The sequence below is a fragment of the Solanum tuberosum genome, unplaced genomic scaffold (assembly GCF_000226075.1).
Source record: "Solanum tuberosum cultivar DM 1-3 516 R44 unplaced genomic scaffold, SolTub_3.0 scf00235, whole genome shotgun sequence".
Classification (NCBI taxonomy): domain Eukaryota; kingdom Viridiplantae; phylum Streptophyta; class Magnoliopsida; order Solanales; family Solanaceae; genus Solanum; species Solanum tuberosum.
In genome coordinates this window covers 723,609-731,472 of record NW_006239159.1, presented here as the reverse complement: position 1 = coordinate 731,472, position 7,864 = coordinate 723,609, and the positions used below count along the sequence as shown (strand labels likewise).

The window sequence follows — 7,864 nt, the reverse complement described above, 5'->3', positions numbered from 1 at the left end:
CATAATAAATAAAATAAAGAGCTATAAGCTAATCACTTAATATAATAATATGATCCACAAATAAAACAAATTAATAATGAATAGGTAAAACAGTAGACCAAAAACTAAAACAAAAATAATAGAAAACCTTGGTGGAAATTCAAAGCAGTGATTATAACAAAGGTAAACTAATATCTAACTTAATGAGTTATTTGAATTAAAATGATTACCTATACATTGATAAGGAAAAGAAGGGAGAAATATATATTGAAGCTCCGATTTATAGAGATCTGATAGCGATGAAGGATGGTGTGCGTTTCTCCGATGCAGCAAGGTCATATTTTGTTCGTCGGAGCTTTAAAGCTCATTGGGACAACAACGTTCCACCTGCAAAACAAGAGAAAAATAATAATAATCGTAAAAGAGGAAAGAGGATGGGGACAGAGCACCATTTTATTGGCTCCGGTTCATCGGAGTTTGAAACTCCTCGCCGGAGCTACTGTCCGTTCGCGGTGCCGCTGGCGTGAGCTCGAAGCTCGTTGCTCCGATGGTTCTAGATGGGTTTGTTGTTGTTATCGGATAAAAACGAAAAAGGGGTGTGGTTGAGTTGGGGTTTTGTGGGTTGGTTTGGAGGCTGTTTGGCAGTTGTTTTAGCTGGAGAAGGAGAAAGGGGTCATTTCCAATGACTATTTCACCAGAAAAAGAAGAAAACGAAGAGGGTTTTGGGGGTTGTTGGTGATGAGAAGAACGGGTGAGGGTTGTTGTTTCCGGTTGTTGTTGTTTGCCGGATAAAATGGGTTGTTGGGTGGCAGCTGTTTTTTTTTTGTGCCAAAAAGCAGGAGGAGAAACTTTTAGGGTTTTTCTATTTTGGAAAGTTTTCATCCCCTTTTCAAAAATAATTCACCACACCATTATTTTTTAACCTAACTAAAACTTATATAGGAAATAATTGTTAAATGGGCTCAATTGTGGGCTTGGGATTGTGGCCTAAAATTATCGATCAAGTAAAATATCTGTATTTGAATGAATTTCTAGACTGTGCAAAATATTAAAATAAATATTAACAAATGTAACAATAAAATGAATATAAAAAAAATGAACGTAACTAATGACATGTAAAAATGCAATTTTAAGATTAATTGATAAAAGAAAAATCCTAAATTTTGATAAATAAGGATAGTTATCGATAAACTTATTTAAATTTATAAAAAAATTATTTTCAACTATTAAATAAGTAAAACTTAAAATTTGCGAATTTTTGAAAATGTTTGGCCAAAATTGGGTGTCAATAGGTTCTCAAAAAGTCCGTAGAGGCTTTCTCCCAATGGGGAGATGGAGTGCTAAGGTACCAAGGTCGGTTATGTGTTCCGGATGTTGATGGTTTGAGGGATCAAATTTTAGAGAAATCTCATAGTTCTCGGTATTTTATTCATCCGGGATCCACCAAGATGTATCGTGATCTACGAGAAGTCTATTGGTGGAACTTTATGAAGAAAGATATTGCATGATTTGTAGCCAAATGTCCTAATTGTCAACAAGTTAAAGTTGAGCATCAAAGGCCAGGAGTCTTGTCCCAAGATACAAGTATTCCCACTTGGAAGTGGGAAGAGATAAATATGGACTTTATTATGGGTTTGCCTCGCACCCGAAGGCAACATGATTCTATTTGGGTCATTATAGACCGGATGACAAAATCATCCCACTTTATTCCCGTCAAGGTTTATTTTTCGGCGGAAGACTATGCCAAGTTGTATATAAGAGAAGTAGTGAAATTGAATGGAGTTCCTCTATCTATCATTTCCGATCGGGGTACTCAATTTACATCTCACTATTGGAAGTCGTTCCAAAAGGTTTTGGCACTAAGGTGAAGCTTAGCACCGCTTTCCACCCTCAAACAGATGGTCAAGCGGAACACACCATTCAAACCTTAGAGGAAATTTTGAGGGCATGTGTAATAGACTTAAAGGGTAATTGGGGTGTCACTTGCCATTAATAGAGTTTGCCTACAATAATAGCTATCACTCAAGTATCGGTATGGCTCCTTTTGAAGCTTTGTATGGTAGAATATGTAGGTTTCCGGTTGGTTGGTTTGAGGTAGGTGAAATTGCTTTGATAGGTCCCAATCTAGTTTATGAAGTCATTGAGAAAGTTCGGCTTATTAAAGGGATGTTGAGAACGGCTCAAAGTAGACAAAAGTCTTATGCCGATGTGAGAAGAAGGGATCTAGAATTTGAAGTTAATGATTGGGTCTATTTGAAAATCTCACCCATGAAGGTTGTGATGAGATTTGGCAAGAAAGAAAAACTTAGTTCCCGGTATGTTGGCCCATATCAAATTTTGAAACGAGTTGGTAAAGTTGCCTATGAGTTGGATTTGCCAAATGAGTTGGCCCTGGCTCATCCGATATTTCATGTTTCTATGTGTAAGAAGTGTATTAAAGATCTGGTATCCATTCTTTCCCTAGAAGGGTTAGGAGTTGATGAAAGTCTTTCATATGAAGAAGTTCCGGTAGAGACCCTAGACCGGCAAGTCAAGAGATTGAGAAATAAGGAAGTAGATTCCGTGAAGGTTTTATGGAAAAATCAATTAGTTGAGGGTGCTACTTGGGAGGCAGAGGCCGATATGAAGTCCCGATTTCCTCATCTCTTTCCTTCTACTCCTATTCAAGCTTGAGGTAAATAGTTTCTTTTGAGTTTTAGTGTTTTGGGAGTCATGTGTGCTATATGTGTTTTCCATGATTTCCTCATGTTATGCATGTTCTTGAGAAATACATGTTTAGTAAGAACATGAGTTTTCATGATTTATATTCCTCATGTTGTTGTGCATTTAATATGAGTTGCCTATTTGACTTCATGAGATGAGTTGATGAACATGCTTTAGTATGCTTTTGAGAGTAATTGCATATTGTCTCCGTGATGTTGTGTTGAACATGCTTTTAGATGGAGAAGGTAGTTCCCCCTATGTATATAAGAAATATTGAGTTTTCATGCATAATGGGTTGTTAGATGTAGTTCCTACTTCCTTATGTTGCATTGATTATGTTGAGATGGAGTTGATGTTTCCTCCTTTGAATTGTGCATTATTTTGATGTTTCATACATGATGGGCTGCTAGTCTGTCTTTACCTCCGTAAGGTGTTTAGATTGTCATTCGAGGACGAATGTACCCAAGGGGGAGATATTGTAACACCCCAAAAATTAGTAGGCTAGACTAGAGCTAAACATTAAGGTTAGAGTCAAGGAAGGAGGGCAAGAACCAAGGCAAAAGGCCAATGGCCAAGGCTGCCCAATCCTTGCCAAGGCGCTGCCTCAAGACCACGAGGTCCTTCATGACCAATGGTGGTCACCACGAGTGGTGATGCCACTCGTGGAGGTGGAGACAGTTGCCTCCTTAAAGCTGCCTCAAATCGGCTTCTCCACACGAGACACTTCACGGCTCGCGAAGCCTTAGACAACTCGTGGGAGTGGCCTTGAACAAGCCTTAGTGGTTGAGGGTTGATGGAGGGTGGCTTAGCCACTGCCTCAAGTCCCACGAGAGGGACCACAACTCATGGAGCCCCTTGTGAAGATGCCTTGGGCTTGTGAGCTAAAGGCACTTGTTGCCTAGCCACTGCCTCAAGTCCACGAAGGGGACCACGACTCGTGGTGATGTCCACCGCTCGTGGGGTCCCACATGGTCCCTGGCAGCTCACTTAAAGTGAGGGGTGTTTTTGGGTAATTCCGGTTTGAGTCTTATTAAAGTGAAGTCATTTTGCCTTTGTTTTATACACATATATAAGTCATTTTAAGTCAAAATATACCCATTCACCCCATTATTTCCAAAACCCCCAAATCAAATCCCAACAGTTCATCTTCTTTTCAAAATTTCTCTCTCTAGAACTCTAAGGAAGAAGAAGAGGAAAGTTGAAGCTAGGGTTTGAAGGAGCAAGGTTTTCCACTCGATTTCTTTGGAAATTCATAGCTAAGGTGTGGTAGTCCTTCATCCATGGAGTCCCTTCAAACTCCAAATTTCAAAGTTAGAAATCCCTAAGAGCTAGGGTTTTACTCCAAATTCATGGGTTCCTTTCTAAAAAGATTTTTATACCTTAATTATGATATATTATGAATGAATTGATGAGTATTGATGTTTTTAAGATGAATTCCCCAAGAACCCATGAAACCCCCATAGTTCCCACTTATGATTTTGTGATATGGGTTTGTTGATGAAAGAAGAGTATTAGTAGATTGTGTATGAAATGAATTGATTTCTTGAATTATGATTATATATATGTCTAATGTAGTGAATTCTAGATATGTTGATAGAATGTGATCCTTGATCCTTGAAGGGTAAAGTATGAGAATTATGCATGATTATGAGATTTATATATATGCTTTAAGAACATTTTGAGAGGCAAGTGATTATGATTATGATCTAGTTGTTGTGTTGTTGAAAGGCTATTCTCATATACACACCTATGTATGAATATGATATGATGTGAAAGGTTTTCTCACAATATGATGATTCCAAGGTTGAAAGGCTATTCTCACCTATTGAATCTATGAGTTATCTTATGAATTATGTTGGATTGAGTGTCAAGGCATTCTTCCATGAATATGAACTTAAGTCAAGACTTAATATGTACTCTGTGGGATAAATTCTTAGCACCGAATGAATATTGAATATGAGATCGAAGCTCTTCCGTAAGAAAGGCCGGGTTTCTAGAAAGAATCTCTTGAGATGGAAGCTCTCCCGTCAGAAAGGGCGAGTTTCTAGTAGCAATCTCCTTATCCCATAAACTATGTGCCCCATAGGTTATTTAGCTAGTGGATCCACCTAAGCTAAGAGTATGGTTCTACCTTAGTCAAGTAGGACAACCCTTTTTGGTGTGGGTAAAACTGGATTCCATGATAAGCTCACGTGGTCTATGTCGGTTAAGGCTTATTCCCACTATGAACAAGATATGAATTATGAACTATGGTTACTCAAGAAGCTTTACTTAGGCATGGGTAGGATTATGAGATCTTATTCATGCATTGCACAAGTATGCTTTGAGGGTATTTATGGTATGTTTCTATTATGCTATGATGATCTATGTAGTGAATATGCTTATGACTTATTCTTTTCCATTACCTTCAAAATGATGCTTTAACTTAGTAAATTGCACGCATTCAACTAAAATGTCCCTTTTGCATGTTTTCAAGGTTTTTATACATGACTATCATACTTAGTGCATTTTTGTACTAATCCATATTTCTCCTACATTTTTTCCCAAGTGTAGGGTCCGGTTCTCAAGGTGGTCCTCATTGTGGCTAGAGCTTGGAATTGATCATTTCTCCTTGCTTGTTGGTGAGTCCTCATGATTCGAGGACGGATGTTATCTTAGTAGTTTCATTCATGTATTTTCTTTTCGGATTATGTAGTATGGGTTGTGTCCCTATTTTTGATACAAGTATTGTAATAGATGGCTATTTGAGACAAGTCTAGACTTCCACTTTTCTTTATGAAAATTTTGGACTTGAAATGCGTTATTTTTATTCTTGTTGTTCTAATGCTTTACGTTATGATATGTTGAGTGGCTTACATGGTACCTTACGTCTAGGGGTACCCTGGGTCGTGACAATAGTTGTTGGACAGGAAGGATGGTTGGAAGCGGAGGAAAGTTCTAGAGGTCAGACGACTGAGAGTTCCAATGCTCGTGAGTTTGTGAACTTGAGTCCTACACTTTTCAGCAATTATTTTGGTAAAAAAAGATTCATAATCGACATAGATTAAATATTAAACGAGATAGGCAACGTAGCGAGAAGAAATTCGACCACACTATAAAAAGTGATCTTTAGCAACAATTAATTAACGATAATATTGTGATTGTTGTTTAATGTGTTGTTTTAGAGGCAATACACTCTTTGTAAATGTCTCTAAAGCCTATAGCAACATTGGATCCAATGACAATAACTAATGTCGATAAAAACTTTAGCATTCTTTGTAAATGTGTATATTTATTGCCGATAATGTTGTTTTCGTTACCGTGCAATTGGGAAAATCATAATTCTAGGCATCCTTAATTTTGAAATCAATTCACTCTCTAATTGATAATTTTTATTGCTTTAATATTGTCAGTTAATTTTTTAGAAATAAAATTCTTAATCTTAAAAATTAATTAACTGTTCAAACTTATTTTTTAAAAGGTATTGAATATTTATATAAACTTTAATTTTTTATGAGATTCAATATCTAACTTAAAAATTGAATTATATTTGCAATGATGGCTTACTTTTAGGATAAGTTTTGGACGTGATTATATATCAAAATATACTATTTTAATTACTAGTTAGTGCGAGTGAAGTCAACTCACTCTATTTTGATTACTAGTTAGTAAAAAGGGGCCAAAATGATACATTCTGATGTGAGTTAAAAGGTTTAATTGAAACGAACTTGAATTTAAGTGTCAAAATAAAAATTAAGATCAATTTGGAAGATTTATTATTTACGTACTTGGCCAGCCAAAGTTAATGAACTTTACGTCCTTTAAGAATTAAATTATTCATTTAACCTATAAAAATATAAGCTATAAACGTCTTGGAATTTAAAAGTTTGATTTAAAATTCTAAAGAAGTGGTTATGATGCATGTATCTAAACTATATGTATTTTCTGGAATTAAATCTTTAAATGCTAATTCATGTACCACGTTTTTTTTTCCTTTTAACCTTTTTGGACAAATTTTTATTTTCTGTCCTTTCTTAAATTAGGCTACTAAGACTTTAATCCAATTTGACGAAGAAAGATACAGTATAAAAAAAGACTTTGTGTGTGTGTTTTACTGAATAATGCAATTAAAATATTGATTTACGCTGGTATTGTAAATAAATAGGCAAATAAAACTACGTCTCTTACGAAATTCAAAATTCAAAAAAGAAAAGGTGCAATTTTATATACTAATTAAATTTATGAAATATCTTTGAATTTACAATTCTTATCGTCTCTTTTTTAAAAGAAAAAACTAAAGGGTAACCATTGAGCCTTTATTAACTTTTGAAAGTTCCTCTCATAAAAAAGAGGAAATTTAGCAAATAGTCACTATAATAAAGTTAATTAGACTTCATAGTTATAATTTGCATATTTACAGATTGTAACTATAGTTTAAGCTGCTATGGGTGACCTCGTTTGTATAATTCACATACGTTTGTATAATTGAGTTATTTCCGTCTGTATTTGTATAAACTGGTTAGTATCAATTGATTTGTATTTATTTTTTGTATAAACTCGAAATAACGAATTTATACAAACACAAACATCTGAACTTTAAAGAGTTATACAAATTATATTATACAAATTACATTTGTATAAACTGGATACTAATCAATTGATTTGTATTTATTTTTGTATAAATTAAACTCGAAATTGCGAATTTATACAAACACAAACATTTGAACTTTAAACAGTTATACAAATTATATTATACAAATTACATTATACAAATTATATTATACAAATTCTGAAAACTACACGTTTATACAACTGAAACTCAACCGCGTAATTTTGCCTAGAAATTAGTGGCAAATGATAATTAACTCAAACTCTAGCTATGTTAACTAATTAACTAATATATATTTGCTTACCTGCGTAATTTTCCTAATAAAGAAAGGGAAAATTGTATATAATAGCAAACTATTGATTCAAATTAAATGCTATAAATATAGTTTGATTTAATTGTACCTCATAGCAAATTGTTGCTATTTCACCTCTCTCCTGGTGAATCTCACTCGCCACTCTCGTTCTCTCCCTCGCCTCTCTCATTTTTTATACAAACGCAAGTGTATAAAGTGTGTTTGTGTTTGTATAAAGCGAGAGAAAATTGTATATACACATGCAAATACATATATCTTCGTCCTATACACTTATAATTATA

General features: G+C 34.8%; 1 pseudogene; it reads left to right on the top strand.

Annotated features, from left to right (window-relative positions):
* Window positions 1-278: 278 nt before the first annotated feature.
* LOC107062498 (glycerol-3-phosphate 2-O-acyltransferase 6-like) overlaps window positions 279-7,864 on the top strand; it is a 32,295-nt pseudogene continuing 24,709 nt past the window's right edge.